Source organism: Lactuca virosa, chromosome 9, assembly GCF_052849685.1.
Source record: "Lactuca virosa cultivar CGN04683 chromosome 9, Lactuca_virosa_CGN04683_v6, whole genome shotgun sequence".
Lineage (NCBI taxonomy): Eukaryota > Viridiplantae > Streptophyta > Magnoliopsida > Asterales > Asteraceae > Lactuca > Lactuca virosa.
Genome location: NC_136434.1, coordinates 128,798,636 through 128,818,095, shown reverse-complemented (window position 1 = coordinate 128,818,095; position 19,460 = coordinate 128,798,636). Strand labels below are relative to the sequence as shown.

General features: G+C 38.7%; 1 long non-coding RNA gene across 1 annotated transcript; it reads right to left on the bottom strand.

Annotated features, from left to right (window-relative positions):
• Positions 1-448: 448 nt before the first annotated feature.
• Positions 449-2,598, bottom strand: LOC145138188 (uncharacterized). Its single transcript, XR_013721376.1, has 2 exons — positions 2,406-2,598; positions 449-852 (listed from the first exon to the last, which is right to left on the bottom strand). It is a non-coding gene; the product is annotated as an uncharacterized LOC145138188 (long non-coding RNA).
• Positions 2,599-19,460: the final 16,862 nt, after the last annotated feature.

The window sequence follows — 19,460 nt, the reverse complement described above, 5'->3', positions numbered from 1 at the left end:
CATATGCATGAGTTACAAAACAAACCATTAAAATCATTCATTAGGACTATTTGAGTTTAAAACTGTTTTGTCCTTAGTTTTTTACTAAATTAATTCATGACAGCTCATGTAATACTTTCTAAGAACAGGCTTGAGCAACGCATTAATGTTTTTATTTCCTTTTATTCACAGAATGTAATTCTTATGCTTTTAATAAGGTTATTTGCGAAAAAAAAAGAGTTATTATAAAAAAGTTTATTTGGAAAACTTGGTAAATTAAAAATCGAATTTTGATTATATATATACTTATTTAAATTTGTTTTTAACATAAAAATGTTGACGAATATCTTGTATGCATGCAACTTGTTCGTAATACTATTTTTTTTACTAAGGATTATACAAATCAAACATCATAAGTTTAATTTTTTTTTTTCATCTTATTGTTTGAACAACTTGTATGGAGGCAGTGTACGAGAAAGCAATTGTGTTGTTTTATTGATGAAATAGATTCCTAATGTGGATCAAAAACAGAAGTAAAAAAACGGTATGTGTATTAGTATTCGGTTAAAGTTGATTATGAGGCTCGTGGATCATGACGATTGTTCCTTGGAGATTAAAAAGGGAATCTGTAATCTTGATTTGAGATTACTAAAGGGAAATGGGAGGATATTTGATAGCGTTCTTGAGGATTTTGTTGAGGGCAGCATGGCCAAGATCAATACCACATATATCGGCCAATCTGATAAGGTATAAGAGTACATCTGATAGTTCCTCTCCCAGATGCTCTTTCTCTGATTCCTCCCAGCTTTCCAACCCTTTTTCGACCTCTCCCTTCCATTGAAATATCTCTGATAACTCCCCCACTTCACCCACCTGCATTTAAAACATTCTCCTTTATTTATGTAACCAATGTAATGAAGATAACACAAATACAAAGGGAAGTAGAGCAAAGCAAAATCGAATGAACTACAAAAGTATTTTATATCTTTATCATATTTTGACTATTTTTATATTATTCATTACAAAGTTATCAATACGGCTTAAAAGTAATTTATACAAAAAGTATCATCATAAAAATTATGTCCAGACTTTTAAAAAGAGTCAAGATGATTATTAAGATATATTTATTATTCATTGATAATTTTATTAGTAAGTATAATGTATATGTGAATATAAGATGATATTCAATAAAGAACCATTATTAACAAAGAACAAAGTAACCAATCATGAGCGTCGAAAATTATAATGATCAACGGTCAAATGGATGTATACTTGTAAATTTGACGCACATACACCAGAATATACCATAAAACTCACTTATTTACCAAAAAACTCACATCTTTTTTTCGTTTAAATTTTTTTAAGTCGCGTTTTTTTTTTAAAAAACCCGAATATAACATTGTTCACGATTTTCCGTCTTCTTTCCATAAAGATTCATGTTGATATATAAAAACAAACTTTTTTTTAAAAGAAAAACCCACTTTTTTTATTGTTTTTTTTTTCAATATTTAAGTTTATTTTTATCCAAAAAACTATTTATGCCAAAAATCTTAATTTTTTGTCTACTATTAGTAAACATCAACATCGAATAAAAAAAATTATGAAACCAAAAGCACACTATCATAACCTATAATTGTAATATTATTCAATCATATATATTAAAATTAACAGATGAATTCTAAGCAATTTTCTTTATTTTTGTTAATAAAGTAATATTATCTTATTATATCGTGTAAATATAATTTATGTCCAAATTAACAAATCACATTTAAGACTTTTAACAAGTCATATATTTGAATAATGTCATTTGTGTACGATTATAACATGCAAAATTAACAAATCAAACTAATCATATATTAATAATGAATAATCATTTATTCACAACAAAATCTACATTATTAATAAATTATATATAATTATTTAAATATGTCTATTTCATTTTGATTATTCATATATGATTATCGAGTAATCATATATTAATAAAAGAATCGTAAAATCTTAATTCTTTTAAAAATCTGAATATATATATATATATATATATATATATATATATTATCGTCTTTAGAAAAAATTAACAATTAGAGAATGTTTTTAACAAAATATTTTTTGTTAAATAAATGTTAGTGAAAATAGATGTGACAACTTTATAAAATTATTTAAGATATATAAATAATAAATTAGTTTTTTTGATGAAAAAAAAAACTTTAGAAAAAATAACTATTGGAAAATGTTTATAAACAAAATATTTTTTATTAAATGTAAGTAGAAAGTTGATAGAGCAATACTAATAAGTCTTTAAAAGGTTAACAATTGATGATATGATACTTTTCCTATCTCTAGCCATTGCAAAATCTTCTAGTTTCTTAAAGTTCTATAATTTCTTCACTCAAATGTTTATAAGAGTACAAGAGAAATGATGGAAGTACCATGGCAAGGAGTAAATTTCTGGGGGTGTGATATTTTTCCCAGTCTCTAGCCTTTGCAAAATCTTCTAGTTTCTTAGACAAATCCTTCAAACTTACGCCCATACCATCATTTTCTCCTTCTCTAATGGCAGCCATGCCTCTTTGTGTCTTCAAACAAGAGTATTCTCTAGCATTTATAACAAGGAAAAAAATATTTTGCTATTATTCATGATATCTAATTAATTAGGAAAAAAGTGATAGTAGTGGCGTTTGATTGGCTAACAAAAATTGCTTTATTAGTCTATGATTCCTAGCATCATTGTTAATAGCTTAATATTTTTATTTGGTTAGAGAATAAAGTACTGGTCTATATAAGAATATGCTAGAAACATTGAATTGATTATATATATATATATATATATATATATATATATATATATATATATATATATATATATATATATATTCAATAGAAAACCATAATTAACCAAGGAACCAATTTTTTTTTCAACTTTTAAAACTTATTTTTATCAAAAAAAAAAAAAAAAAAAAACTAAAAATACAGAAATTCATAACTTTTTATCCTTTTTTCCAATGATATCTAATTCGATAATTTTTTTTTCGTCAAATTCACAATGTGAATCTTTGAATATTCACAATGTGAATCTAAATTCACACGTGAACCCGAAAAATATATTTAACATTCACAATGTTAAATTATGAATTTAAAAATTTTTAGTTTTTTTTTTCGATAAAGAATAAGCTTTAGAATTTGAAAAAAAAAATTGGTTTCTTGAAGAACCAATAATTATGGTTTTCTATTGAAATTTTTATATATATATATATATATATATATATATATATATATATATATATATATATATATATATATATATATATATATATATATATATATAGAGAGAGAGAGAGAGAGAGATATATATGCATAATCATGTTAGACTAAATTGAATGAATTTTTTTTATCTAAAGATAATTTTAATACGAAATTTCATATTTGTATTGGCTTTGCCACGTCTATATACTTAAAAAAAATTGATTTTTTTCTCTATGTTTTAAATATGTTTTAAATATGTGTTTATGAACAAAAAAAAATATGAATATACATCAAAATTGTATTTTTTAAATTTTTTTTTAAATATTAATTTCGATATATATATATATATATATATATATATATATATATATATATATATTTTAAGTGAACTAAAAAAACTTGTTTCAATATTTTTTGTTTTTATTTTAATTCAGCAAAAATATTATGTACATTTTGAAATTAATATATAAAAAAAATTCATTTTTGATGCATATTCATATTTTTTTTGTGCATATGCACATTAAAAATATATTTTGCAAAAAAATCAATGATTTTTTTTTGCAATACTTTTAGATTAGCCAAAATCAATGCACATGTGAAATTTGGTGCCAAAGTTGCATGTAGATAAAAGTTTAATAGTTCACTCTTTCAATTTAGTTCACCACTCTAAGGTCTGTTTTTCAGGTATGTTATTTATTAATTTTATGAAATAACAAAGTTGGTTTTGGATAGCTTCGCTTCGCGACTAGGTGCTGGTCGCAGTGAGTGGCAATACATTTAGTCATGACGCGACCTTAAGTTGATCGTGACGTGTCGCCACCACAACTCAGAAGAACACTAGGTCTTTGGTTTTGGACCCTATTTAAATGAACGAACGTCTAAGGTTTCCTCTATTATCAGCCTTCATCCTCTAGAAACCCTAAAGCTTGAAACCCTAACCTCCTTCCATGAATTCTAAAGATTTGATGTCATTTGAGTGAAACTATAAGAAGAAGCAAGGTGTGTTTGGTGCAAGGGAAGCTAGATCCAGAGAGTATCTACCTTCTTATCCTCTCTTTTTGCTCTATAAGTGTTCAAGTTTGCATCTTTATGACACTATGATTCTAGATCTATAGTTTTAGTCACTTTAGTTTCTTTTTAGTATGATTTCCTTGGAGTTTGGAAAACTCCAGGTTGGTGGGATGTTTTGGATGGTTTTTAGGACTCAAAGTGGTAAAGAGATTGCATGCATATGCTCTCTTTAAATCATGCAAGAAAACCTTAGCCTTTTTGGCTTGTTTTGGATATAGGGTTAGTGTTGGGCTTGTTACGGGGCTTGGATGTTAGTAAAGTTAGGATTTGTATCCATCGGACACATCCCAATATGGTGATTGGAAAGTTATATCCCCTGACTTAAAAGATTAAGAACTTAATATAAGTGGTTTTTTTGCCTAGGAGGCGCGATGCAACCAACCCTTGGTCGCGGTGCAAAGCAAGGCCTGGTTTGTGACTATTTAGGATTGTAGTGGTCGCGACGCGCCCATGATGTAAGACTATAGTTGGACTATAGGATTTGTATGTTGTTGAAAGACTATAGGTGGTATATAGTATTTGTATGTTGTTTTCTATAGTTAGACTATAACATCCGTATGTTGATGAAAGACTATAGTTTGACTATAGCATTTGTATGTTAATGTAAGACTATAGTTGGACTATAGCATCCATATGTTGATGTACGACTGTAGTTGGATTATAGCTTTTGTATGTCGATGTAAGACTATAGTTAGACTATAAAATTCATAAGTGTATGCATTGTATGTATGGTGGAATATGTGGTATATTGGGGGAGTTCACTAAGCTTTGTGTTTACCCGTTAAATTTAAATGTTTTTCAGGTTTTCTAGTGAGAAAGGGAAGGATGGGTGTGATTGTACACGCATCTATGTTTTGTTTTGAGGCTTATACTGAACTCTATGTTTAGTTTTAAGATTTTTGAATCCAATGGATATTTATGTTTCTTTTTATGAAAATGGTTTTTGGGTTGATTAATTAAACTTCAAAAAAATGATTGAAAATTTGGGACATCACAAGTTGGTATCAGAGACCCGATTTGAGGTATTTTGATGAATACAAGTGGGTGTCCAAACTCTAACTAAGGCTTGAGAAAAAAATTTATAAAACCTTTTTAGAAAAGATTTTTAAAAAAGAAGGATTATGTGATGTATACACTCAGGCGGAGCTTGGGAAGGAATGTGATTTCCAATATACCCATATTTGTTTTGTATGTTAATTATGTGGTTGATTGATAAACATGCTAGAATATAGGGTAAGGATATGATCAGGGTTTGCATCCTACATTAGCTGCTTAGGAGAGATGCCTTGTTTCCTTTTGTGTTGATCATTATGTGTTATTTGAATTCTATGTTAATATTGATGAGTAGTTAAGTGAATGCTTTAGGATTGTAAGCAATTAGAATCAGATAACCTTAGAATTATTGATTTGGACTTATTGTATGCTCTTTGTTTGGTTGTTGCCTTAGGGTAGGGTCAATTATTCGAATGTCTATCTCGTTCTTAACTATGTACAACTTTGCATTCATAAGGCGATTCGTCGATATTAACGAAAATATCATTTGGCATGGTAGGGTTGTGGAATCCGAGAGGGTCTAGGTAGATTATTAGTATGTATGTGTAGATATATATATTTGTATGATAGAACATCAGGTAGTGGCTATAAGGGGAAACTTAGAAACTTTAGGGTAATTCTTGGAACAAGTATGAATATGTGTGGAAGGTAGTATGGACTCGTACTATGAAAAGCACGGGATATGTACTTGGATCGGGAAGGATCATAGGGTTCTGATGAGATGATATTTAGGGAAATAGTGTGGGGATAACACTATTTATATGTTGTAACCTTTTCCAATTTGTGTCTATAGTATGGTAACTACGAGATGGGGTAAGAGCGGCTTTGGATCACGTTTGAGTGATCCAGACTTACGTGATATGATTGTTGCTGAGGTCTCGCAGGCCATACTTGATGTGATACTAGGTATATTTGTGAAGATCAAGGAGGATTTGATACTTATGTTCAATGAGAGGTATGCAGCCGCTCAAACATTTAGAGTGGCTTGACAACAGAGGGCTAAGGGCGTCACCTTTCGTGACCTTTTCACATGTTAGTCTCCTTTGTTCAAAGGGAAGAAGGATTTAACTGTCAGCATGTGATGGATATTAGAGGTGGATGGTGCCTTTTGCATAAGTTTTTTCCCCGAGGAGGCAAATGTTAGGTTCGTTGTAAACCTATTACGCTATGCGACAAATGATTCGTGGGGATGGTGACTCAAGAGTATCTAGCACTCAAGTATGGCCTGCGAGACCTTACTTGGGAGGAGTTTACGACTCGGTTTAGGGAGAGGTATGATCCCACGGTGGAGATTGAGCGAGAGACTCGAGAGTATCTGACACTCAAGCAGACTATTGAGTCAGTGGCCGAGATCAGCAAAAAGTTCATGAAAAGGGAATTCTTTTTCCCTAAATATGATGTGGAGGAGAAGATGAAGATGTCTCATTAATCTGATATTTTGAAGATGAAGATCAGAGAGTTTGTGATTTCTCCAAGTATTGGATGCTTGGTGAGATGGTGATTGTGGCCTAAGCTCTGTAATTGGAGTTAGAGACCCAATAGATGAAGAGGAAGCAGGTATATGTCCAGGCACCATTAGCAGCAGCTAAGAAGTTCAAATTTGTCGATGACCGTTCTGGGAGACAGAGGGGCCATGGCCTTTGTGTCAAGTGGGAAGAAGCTCGAGGATGCATGTACGTGTCTATGTCTATGTGTTTCAAGTGTAGACGGGATGGTCATTAACGTCAAGACTGTAAGCATGAGGTGAGGGTATATGTAACGCCTGGTTTCTGGTACACTTTTATTTATAAATTATTCATTTTGATAGAGCTAATCGACGAGTTGGAAGCCCCAGACTCGTCGAGTAGAAACGAGTCTTGGACATGAGTTTTAAGCTATCTACTCGACGAGTCGAGAGCCCTCGACTCGGCGAGTAGGTCTGCCAGAGTGAAACCCTAATTTCGGGGTTTTGCACCCTATTTAAGCATCTTAATCCCCACCTTTTGGCCTCATTTCCATCCTCCAAACCCAAACCCTAATCCTCAAAACCCTAGAGCATTTTGTGAGTGTGTGAGCCATTCTTGAGTAACTTTTGTGTGTTCTTGAAGCTTGAAGAAGAAGAAGGAGATAGAGGGTCCAAGGAGAAGATAGTAGATCCAGAGACTTCCTTCCATCCCCTTCACTTTCTGGTAATCAAGTCTCTAACTTGATCATTTGTTCATTAGATCTCATTATTTCCACTTTTTGAGGGTTTTGGTCCAAGAAGCTTGAACCTTGGGATTTGGACGTCCCAAGCTAGGGTCCTTTCAGATTTGGGATCATTAAGGGTTTTTAAGGCATAAAGGTGCAAACTTTATGTCATTGAAGCCCCCATGCAAGATCTACGGTGTTTTTATGTCCTTTTGAGCCCAAAAGGCCATGCATGGAAGGAAAGTCTGAGGCTTTACATGTTATTTTGGTATCTAGGACCTAGATCTAGGTTTTCATGCTTTGGTTTGGAATGATAAGGATTTTGGACAAAGATCTATGTCCTAAAAGAACTAGGGTTTTAGCTAAACCCATTAAGAAGGGTTATCAACGGGTAAAGTTGGAAACTTTACCCTTTAAAGAGCATTTCCATTATGTAGATGTAGTATGAACTTTGGATTTGGAGAGTAGAGGCTTAATCTGTTAAGATGGGCAAACAGACAGAGGAACTCGTTGAGTCCATAGAGGAACTCGACGAGTTGGATTGTGTTGTCCCGTTTTAGCTTAAGGTAGAACTCAACGAGTCGGTGAAGGGACTCGACGAGTTGATTCGATAAATCGCGACTATGAGTGGCCAGGGAACTCGGCAAGTCGGGGAGGTGACTCGACGAGTTAGATCGTGATTTCAGGATTTCTGGATATATAGGACTCGGCGAGTCAAGAGGTTGAATCGACGAGTTAGGTCAACTCGGATGGTTGACTTTGACTTTGACTTTTACCAAAACGTTGACTTTGACCAGGGGTAAAATGGTCATTTTACCCTGAGGAGGATTATTAGGTTTTGACTAAGTGTTATTGTGATAATAATAGTCGGGGAGTCGTTGGAGCAGCCGTTGGAGATTCCTCACTCGAGATTTCTTAGCTTTGCGAGGTGAGTTTCCTTCGGTAGGAACGGGTCTACGGCACCAAGGCTGGTCTGTTTATGTGATATGTTAGTAGCTGAGTGTGGGCGGGGTCCGAATCTTATAGTAGTCGAGTGTGGGCGGGGCCCGAATCTCGTAGTATTATTTGAGTATAGATATGTGATTGCTTGATAGGAATAGATATACTTGTTGTTTGTGTGATACTTGTATGCCTGTTAGTAGCGAAGTGTGGGCGGGGCCCGAATCTCCTAGACAGCGGAGTGTGGGCGGGGCCCGAATCTCCATGAGATTGGGTGGGGCCCGTATCTCCTAGTTGCATGTTATGTGTAGGGTATGTGGTAGTTCGGGAGACTCACTAAGCTTCGTGCTTACAGTTTTCAGTTTTGGTTTCAGGTACTTCCACTAGCAAGGGGAAGAGCTCGGGATGACTGCATGACACACACAACAGTTTTTAGCCTGGGATGTTTAGACTCTGATGTTTTGACACGTGATTTTGATACATTATTTTGATATGATGTTTTGGGGATACATGACTTGTGATTTTATTATTATGTTGATGAATTATGGTTTTCTTAAATGATTTTAAAATGAATTTTTTGGACCGTATTTTTGGGATGTTTCAGTATACTTTCATTGCAATCAGTTGGGGCACGTCTAGACTGATTGTCCCAGTTTAGCAGGAAGGGAGGTGCAGGACCCCAGCACCAATGACTTTGATTTAGACCGATAGACGCCAGGGGAGGGCGGAGGCCCCTAGGGCCAAGGGCAGGGCTTATTAGCTCATTGTCGAGGAGGCGAGAGCGGAACCCGATATGGTCACTGGTATGTATTCATTTTATGATTATGTGATTCTTTCGTTCTGTTCTTATTATTATACGTGTTGTTAGGTACGTTTTCGGCTAAGCATCTACCTATCATAGTTTTATTTGACTCAGGTCGAGTCTTTCGCTCATTTCGATTACTTTTAGATAGGGTTTTGATGTCACTTTGGGAGCATTGGATCACCCTATAGTGGTTGAGGTAGCTGACGATAGGACGATTTCAGTATCGAGGGTCTATTGGGATTGTACATTGGAGATATTTAGGGGAGTTTTCCGATAGACCTAATCCTTATTTATATGGGTGATATCAGCATGGTGGTTGGTATATATTGGTTTATCCGGTTCGGGGATTCGATTGATTGTGGACAAAAACAGATGATAGTTCGAACCCCTGGTGGGGGAGAACTGACTATCCAGGGTGAGGGTACGAGGAGCAGCTTGACTTTCTAATTGGTTGCGAGGGTTAATTCGTATTTGCAGCACTGGTGTGGTTAGGGATTTTTCCTATATAAAGCGAAGAAAGGTTTTTAAGTGTGGATCTTTTTGTTATCTTTTCTCTCGAAACCGAAACATCTCTCTCTCTTTCTCTCTCTCTCTCTCTCTCTATATATATATATATATATATATATATATATATATATCTCACTCTCTTCTTGCTTTCTTTTGAAGAACTAGTAAGGAAGTTAGTATCTCATAAGTACTTCTCCTTAAGACTGAATTGATCTTAGTTCTTAAAGGCTTAAGAAACATAAATACAAGAGAAGGCTATCATATTTGGTGACTATCACTTGCTAGGTGGATACATATAGAATAGCTCTAGTTTGGGTCTCTTGACATCTTCTACAACTTCCAAGTCTCTCCATTGAGGATTCTGATGGGTTTTACATGTATTAACGCGGATAATTCCTAACAGTTAAGGGTACATGCAACCTAAAGATCTAAATCATAACACTATCGATGTAACATTCTATTTAACAACAAGAACACTCTAACCCCCAGGTAATTTTGAAAATTGTAGAAGGAGCAACATACCTTTTGATTGTTGTAGTATAAAAATCAAGAATCCTTTCTTCAATAACTTGGAAGCTAGCACCACAATTGTCGTGCCTCTGATGGTTCAAACCCAACACTAGCAACAAGAAGCTTTTGAGAGAGGAGAGAGGGGATGATTTTCGGCCTTGGATCTTTGAATCAAGTGGTAGCCAGAAATTAAAGTATAGGGGTCCGTATATAGTACAACTTGGAAACCCTAGATAACCCTAAATGAATAAAATAATATTTTTTTTTCAAATTTGTAATTATCCACCTTCCTGTTTATCTGCAATGAATATTCTAGATACTCTGGAATACCCTAATTTCATCCACCTCCTTCCAAGGAAGGTTTTGGACTCTTTCTTGTTCAACTATTTAACAATTGCACTTTAACCCTTGCACTTTTAATTAATACAATTAATCCCAAAATTAATCTAATTAATTTCTGAGTAATTATTAATTAAATATTACTATTTCTAGTTAATATATTATTTCCATAACATATTAATAAATTGATTTATTGCTATTTATTAATCATATAATAAATCGATAAATCAGTCTATCTCTTTAAAAGTCATCCTATTCAATTACTAGGTTTTTGGGAAAGAGGCCACAGCCTCGGCAAATATCAATTACTAGGTTTGAGGGCAACCCAAAAGGACTTTGCTAATAATTCAAGATTATACTAATTCAATTATTGTCTTAGATACCTACTCCAACAGTCTCCCACTTGGATAAGTCTATAACTGCAATTACCAGTATAACTTCTAAATTAAACAGCAAAGAGCGCTTCCATAGCAACTTCCGAACTCTGAAATAAACAGACATTAGTCCTAAGATAAGTGATCCAATATTCCTCCGTTCTACTAAATATCATACAGCCATGAGACATGGATTAGAATCAATCTCATTATCTAAAAAATTTGTTTCCAGATTTCTTGATTTGTGATGACGACATAAGACTTCAAATTGAAGACATCAATTGAGTCCTGGTTGGGCCCAGCACTATAAGCCAACACCAAATCACCGAGGGGCCCAAAGATATCGCTTTTCCCGTTAGGGAAAGAGGAACAAATGAACTTTGACTTATATATTTGTATCCTTTACTCTTTATAGTCACTATTAGTGTGTCGGTTAACCACACGCGCTCCACTAACTACTATAAAATATCATGTGCAATTTTATGGATTAGCATACTTTTCACATTTTCCTAAAGTAACTAAGAGTGAGATTTATAAAAGAGTTTAGTCACTTTTATGTCATTATACTTATTAATGATGTTATTGTCCTATCAGATCCGTTCTGCAAACGACCCTCCACCAAACAAGGAAGCGTTGGGTGATAGTGGACACCCATTCAACGGTCATTTTATAGGCAGTTTCCTTATACCCCCTTATACTTCGGCTTCGTGAATAAGGCATACTAGCAATCCGACTGACTTAATCTTATACATATAGTAATTAACTTTTAATATATTATATATAAGGTGTATTTTAAAAACCTTTTCAAAATACTACGTTTAAATTAAATTTTCGAAATTAAGAAACTAATTTGATAAACCAATTATGTTTTTAATCTTTATCTTTTAATTAATCAAATAATTAAATATAATTAAAACATAAGGATAATTCACAAATTCAAGATAAGGATATCTAATTACTAAGAAAATTACTCAGTTTTAAAGATAATTAAAAACATTATCTAAAGTAATTATCATAATGTAACATCCTAAGTTCAGGTATACCTTGTAAACCTTGACCTTTTGAGTACTTGTCCATTTTAGCCCTTTATTGAGAAAAGGTGGTGAATAAGTACGCGGGGCGTACGTGAGTGTACACTCAGCATACTCATATGCGTGCATTTGACGCGGAAGCCACCTAGTACGTTGGGCATACCAGAGGGTACGTTGGGCGTACTAGGCCCAGAGTGAAAACCCTAATTTAAGGTGAGTCACATATATAAAGGATATGATGGCCTCATTCCTGGCCACCATTCTCAGACAACAAACCCTCTTGTGCCCGAAACCTTCGTTCTTAGAGCTTGTGAGCTTGTGAGTGCATTTGAAAGCCTTTGAGAGTCTTTGTGTGTTCTTGAAGTGAAGAAGAAGCTTTGGAGAAGAAGGAGTGAGAGTCCAGGCCCTTGGATTTGAGCATATCTGTGTTGGAAGCTTCACATAGAGGTATAAAGCTTCAAGCTTTCTCACTCTTTTGTTTTGTGCATCATAGTATAGCATTTTAGGGTTTTTGTCCCAAAACTTGGAGACTTTATGAGATATTGAGCTCCAGAGACTATGATCAACCCCTTTTAGTGTAATTAGTGGGGTAATGTCGTAAAAATCCAATCTTGGTCGTTGGAATCAAGCCATGCGTGAGATATGAGCTTTTTGAGTTAAGAGAGTGAGTGTTTTGTGTGTTTGTGACCATATCAGCCATGCAAAGGCTTAAAGTCACTGACTTTATGGAGTAAGAGCTATTAGGGAGTCCAGATCTGTGATATGAGCCAAGGTCTTAACTGATTAAGACCAAATGAGTGAGAAGAGTGAAATTGGGACGTACGTTGGGCGTAATCCCAGTACGCGCAGCGTTGGGGTCGAGCATCCCCGATGCGTGCATGGCAGCCGACTACGCCCTACGTAGAGAGCTGGTACGCGCAGCGTACTCCCTGCCGTTGACTTTTTGGTTGACTTTTAGGGTTTGGTCAATTTGTGGACTATTAAGCCCATGGAGGGGTAAAATGGTCTTTTACCCTTCTGTGAGTTTGTAGAAGGGTTAGTTTAGCTTCCAATAAGAGCCGTTATTAATTAGGGATAATTATCGTTGTGTTAGGCGGAGGCTAGACCGGTGAGTCGAGTTCGAGATTATCCGAGTTCTTACGAGGTGAGTCTTCTCACTATACTTACCTTGAGTGGTAATCTATGTGTGACCGAAGGGTCTTATCTGCATATACTGTGTATTGAGATATCCTGCTTATTGTCTTTGTGATATATATGATATGTATTATATTGAGTTGCCGAGTTGAGGGACAGGAGGGTCCAGCTGAGTTGTGGGACCAGAGGGTCCCACTGAGACACATTGACCGGAGGGTCTTATCTGAGTATAGCCATGAGAGGCTAATGAGATATGTGTGGTATTTTGGGGAACTCACTAAGCTTCGTGCTTACCGTGTTATGTGTTATGTGTTTCAGGTACTTCTCAGGATCACGGGAAGGCGTCAGCTTGATTGTACACACATCAGAGATTGAGTTATGTTTTGAGAGGATCCTGGAGTTGTTATATATATATATATATATATATATATATATATATATATATATATATATATATATATATATATATATATATATATATATATATATATATATATAGTTTTGGATGTGTGTTTAATGATTTGATATTGTGACATTTTTGAGATTTTTGGATTGAGAAAAATGTGTTTTTAAATTGAAAAATTTGGTTTGAAAATTTACGTTGTTACAAGTTGGTATTAGATCCTTGGTTTGAGGGATTCGGATGCACCTTAGGGTATGTCTGAACTCAAACTAAGGATTTGAGAAATATTTTCAAAAGAAATGAATTTTTCTAAAATGAGAAAGAGTTTTAAGAGAAATCGAGATGGAGCAGTGTGTACAATCAGCCAGAGCCCGAACGGTGATTTCCCAAAATACCCTTACTTATTTATGTTATGAGATATTTATGGGATGTTAGTGATGCATGCTAGAGGATAAGCTAGGTATTTCATACTTTAGGGCTAGGGTTGCCTGATTTCTGATGCCTTAGCTTAGGAGTCGTTGCTATCTGTTATGTGCTTTGAGTATGTGCTGATTGAGAGTATCGAGCAGGATCACTTAGAGAGAGAATTCTGAGGCGATGGATAATCTAGAGGAGATACCTAGATGAGTGGTGAGGGGTCTACTAAGAGAGTAGTCTGATATTCGTGAGAGATAGAGTACTTGTGAATTAGAATATTAGGAGGAGGACTTGGGGTGACTACAAGCCAGGTGTGGAAGGTAGTATTGGGCCCGTACTACTGAAAGCACCAGATCTATATGCAACCCAAGTAAGAATCCTTAGGAAACTAAGGAACAAGTAGGGATGAGTGATCGAGTGTGAGTATGCTCGAGCGAGTCTCTGATGATTTTTGTCCTGTGTTTTAGAGACATCATGGTGGGTACACGCAAAAACCCGGGAGGCAGTAGGACTAGTGATGATGAGATTCGCAGGATGATTCATGAGGAGGTGGCCGCAGCTATTCGTGCGGAGATTCCTGAGATTTTTGGGTCTATTAAGACCACCCTGATTGAGACGTTTGACAAGCGATACACTGCTGTCACTGAGGCTGCTGCTGATGCAGCCACTGCAGCTGTCGCCGCTGCTAGGCCACAGGGAGGTGACTCGTTGTTGTTCCGGGAGTTCAGCAACACGAAGCTACCATAGTTTTATGGAACACGGGATCCGATTGCTGCGATGAGATGGATCTCTGATATCGAGGGATGTTTTACACATGTTCATGCCCAGATCACTTGAGAGTTCGGTTTGCGCTGAACCAATTTCGCTTGGGAGTGAAGGACTGGTGGAAGTTTGTGACAGCCAGCTTTACCTCTGCAGATCTTGCTGCAGTGATATGGGAGAGGTTTGTTCTGATGTTCCGAGACGAGTATGTTCCCCCGGTGTAGAGGGAACGATTGGCACAGGAGTTTCTGTCTCTTAAGCAGAAGACAGATTCAGTGACTGAGATTTCGAGGATGTTTCACGAGAGAGCGATGTTTTGCCCTGAGCACGTGTCCACTGAGCAGACACGTGTGAGCCGATATTTGAGCATACTGAGGAGGGATATACGAGAGTTTGTGGCGAACTCGTCATACAGGACATTGGCTGAGCATCAGGCCAATGCCAGGAGGAGGGAGATTGAGCTTGAGCTGCAGACCAGGGAGGAGGAGGAGTCTTGGGGTAGGGACCGGAGACCAGTGCAATCGCAACCAGCGACGAAGCGGGCTAAGCCCACTGATACCAGAGCTGGGGGCCAGAAGGGCCGCACTTGTGGCAAGTGCGGCAAGAGTCACGAGGGGTCGTGTCGTGCGGGGATTTGCTACAAATATGGCAAAGAGGGGCACATGGCGAAGGATTTTCCCAAGGGGTTTTCAGTTTGCTTCCACTCCAACCAGACCGGCCATCGGAAGGTCGAGTGCCCTCAGCTCGTGCAGGGATCAGCACAGGGATCTGCACCTGCTGCTTTGCGTGCTACTGAGAGTCGGCCAGCGAAGGCCGAGACACCGAGGGTTCGTGGGAGAGCCTTTCAGCTGACAGCGGAGGAGGTCCGCGCAGCACCTGACGTCGTGGCCGGTATGTATTCTTATTATTATTCTTTTGAGATATATTGTGCTTATATTGTGTCGTGTATAGGTACTTTTCTTGTGAGCTCTGTACCTGCTTTGGTGTTATTTGACTCGGGTGCGAATCGATCTTTCATGTCCGTAGCTTTTAGTCATCACATCAGTATCCGACGTGAGGCGTTGAGTCGACCTCTTAGGGTTTCTATAGCCGACAAGCATGCGGTTTTTGCTATTGACGTGATCTATGAGTGTATACTAGAGATTTTTGGTGTTAAGTTTCCGATAGACCTGGTACCGATCGCTATGGGTGATGTATGTGTCATAGTGGGCATGGAATGGTTGAGTCGATTTGGAGTTGTGATAGACTGCGAGTGACAGTTAGTGACTATACGAGACCCTAGTGGGGGAGTACTTACGGTATACGGCGAGGGTACTAGATCTGAATCAGCTTTCTGCTCTGCTGCCACAGCGAGAAAGAGTTTACAGCAGGGTTGCATGGGCTTTTTCGCGTATGTGATGGATATGCGGGTTGCTACAGAGAGGCCTAGTTCTATCGTCGAGGTTCCGATAGTATGTGAGTTTCCGGATGTTTTTCCTGAGGATTTTCCAGGTGTGCCTCCCGAGAGGCAGGTGGAGTTCCAGATTGATTTGTTTCTGGGAGCAGTGCCTATCGCCAAGGCACCTTATCGCCTTGCGCCACCAGAGATGCAGGAGTTATCCTCACAGCTCCAGGAGCTGCTGGGGAAGGGTTTTATCAGACCGAGTAGCTCACTGTGGGAAGCCCCGATCCTTTTTGTCAAGAAAAAGGATGGTTCGCACCGGATGTGCATTGATTACCGGGAGTTGAACAAGCTGACGTTCAAGAACCGTTATCCACTTCCGAGGATCGACGATCTATTTGATCAGTTACAGGGGGCATCTTGGTTCTCCAAGATTGATTTGAGATCTGGATATCATCAGATGAGAGTTTTCGAGGAGGATATTCAGAAGACGGCCTTTAGAACTCGTTATGGGCACTACGAGTTTGTGGTGATGCCCTTCGGGCTCACCAATGCACCGGCAGCAATCATGGACCTCATGAACCGGGTGTGCAGGCCTATGTTGGATCTATCGGTGATCCAGTTCATCCACGATATCCTGGTGTATTCGAGATCCAGAGAGCAGCATGAGGAGCATCTTAGAGAGATTCTTGGAGTGTTGAGGACGGAGAGGCTTTATGCCAAATTCTCCAAGTGTGATTTCCGGTTACGAGAGGTCCAGTTCCTAGGACATCTCGTTAATCAGAATGGGATATTGGTCGACCCGGCCAAGATTGAGGCAGTTATCAGTTGGGAGGTGCTGAGATCTCCGACTGAGATAAGGAGTTTTCTGGGTTTAGCCGGCTACTATCGGAGATTCATCAGAGATTTCTCCAAGATTGTCGTTCCTCTCACCAGGCTGACCCGGAAGGGTGTTACCTTTAGTTGGGGTCCCGAGCAGCAGGCCTCATTTGAGACCCTTCGCTAGAGATTGTACGAAGCCACGGTGTTAGCCCTTCCCGAGGGAGTGGAGGACTTTGTGGTTTATTGCGATGCTTCTGTATCGGGGATGAGCGTGGTGTTGATGCAGATGGGGCACGTGATAGCATATGCATCGAGGCAGTTGAAGCCTCATGAGACGAGGTATCTCACCCACGACCTGGAGTTGGGGGCGGTGGTGTTCGCCCTCAAGATTTGGCGCCACTATCTTTATGGTGTCCGGTGTACCATATACACGGACCATAAGAGCCTGAAGTACCTGATGGATCAGCCCAACCTGAATATGAGGCAGAGGAGATGGTTGTATGTAGTGAAGGACTACAACTGCGAGATCTTATATCACCCAGGCAAGGATAATGTGGTAGCCGATGCCTTGAGTCGCAGAGCAGATAGCGCTCCGATCCGGGATGTGTGTATGAGGATGAGGGTGATGACTCCAGTATTAGATACCATCCGAGAGGCTCAAGTGGAGGCTGTGAGACCAGAGAACCGCAAGAGAGAGCGTGTGATTAGGCAAGTTTCCGAGTTTGTGACGGATAGTCGTGGGCTTATGACTTTCCATGGGCGGATTTGGGTGCCCTATACAGGTGGAGCTCGCCGTGTATTGTTGGAGGAGGCGCATAGATCGAGATTCTTCTATCCACCCAGGAGCCACGAAGATGTATTTGGATATGAAGAGAGATTACTAGTGGCCCTGTATGATGAGAGATGTGGCATGGGTAGTTGAGAGGTGCTTGACCTGTCGCCAGGTTAAGGCCGAGCACCAGCGTCCTCATGGCAAGCTGCAGCCACTAGAAGTTCCCCATTGGAAGTGGGAACAGATTTCCATGGATTTTATCACCAAGTTACCGAGGACTGCGCGTGGGGTTGACGCAATTTGGGTGATTATAGGCCGGTTGACTAAGAGTGCTCACTTCCTTGCTATCAGTGAGATCTCTTCTCCAGAAAGGTTGGACGAGATCTACGTACGAGAAGTGGTGGCACGGCATGGGGTACCAACATCGATAGTGTCAGATTGGGATGTGCGTTTTACTTCCAGGTTCTGGAAGAATTTTCATGAGGATCTGGGTACCCGACTGCACTTCAGTACAGCCTACCACCCACAGACGGAGGGGCAGAGTGAGCGGACGATTCAGACGCTTGAGGACATGCTGCGTGCGTGTGTCATGGATTTCGGTGGAATTTGGGACACTTATCTACCCTTGGCTAAGTTTTCTTACAACAACAACCATCATTCCAGTATTGGCATGCCTCCCTTCTAGCTTCTGTACGGGAGGAGATTTCGAACTCTCATCTGTTAGGGAGAGGTGGGGTAGAGAGTGATGGGGAGCACTGAGATAGTGCTCAAGACGACCGAGCAGATTCAGCAGGTCAGACAGCGATTACTGATGGCCCAGAGTCGTCAAAAGAGTTATGCAGACCAGAGACGATCCAAGCTAGAGTTCTAGGTTGGAGATTTTGTCCTCCTGAAGGTATCCCCGTGGAAAGGGGTGATCTGATTCAGGAAAAGGGGCAAGTTGGGACCTAGATACATCGGTCCTTTCAGGGTGACCGCCAGAGTAGGTAAGGTAGCTTACCGGTTGGAGCTACCTGCAGAGTTGAGTCAGATTCATAACACCTTCCACGTGTCCCAGTTGAGGAAGTGTGTAGCCAACGAGACGACAGTGGTACCATTAGAGCACATTCAGGTGGATGCGAGCCTGAATTATATTGAGAGACCGATTGCGATTTTGAATCGGAAAGTAAAGGTTCTGAGGAACAAGGAGGTGCCCCTGGTTCAGGTCCAGTGGCAACATTGGAAGGGGTCCGAGTGTACTTGGGAGCCGGAGTCCGAGATGCGAGAGCAGTATCCATAGGTATTTCCATAGCATGACTTCGAGGGCGAAGTCTAATCCTAGTGGGGAAAAATTGTAACATCCCAAGTTCAGGTATACCTTGTAAACCTTGACCTGTGGAGTACTTGTCCATTTTATCCCTTTATTGAGAAAAGGTGGTGAATGAGTACGCGGGGCGTATGCGAGTGTACGCTCAGCGAACTCATATGCGTGCATTTGACGTGGAAGTCACCTAGTACGCTGGACGTACCAGAGGGTACGTTGGGCGTACTAGGCCCATAGTGAAAACCCTAATTTAGGGTGAGTCCCCTATATAAAGGATATGATGGCCTCATTCCTAGCCACCATTCTCAGACAACAAACCCTCTTGTGCCCTAAACCTTTGTTCTTAGAGCTTGCGAGCTTGTGAGTGCATTTGAGAGCCTTAGAGAGTCTTTATGTGTTCTTGAAGTGAAGAAGAAGCTTTAGAGAAGGAGTGAGAGTCCAGGCCCTTG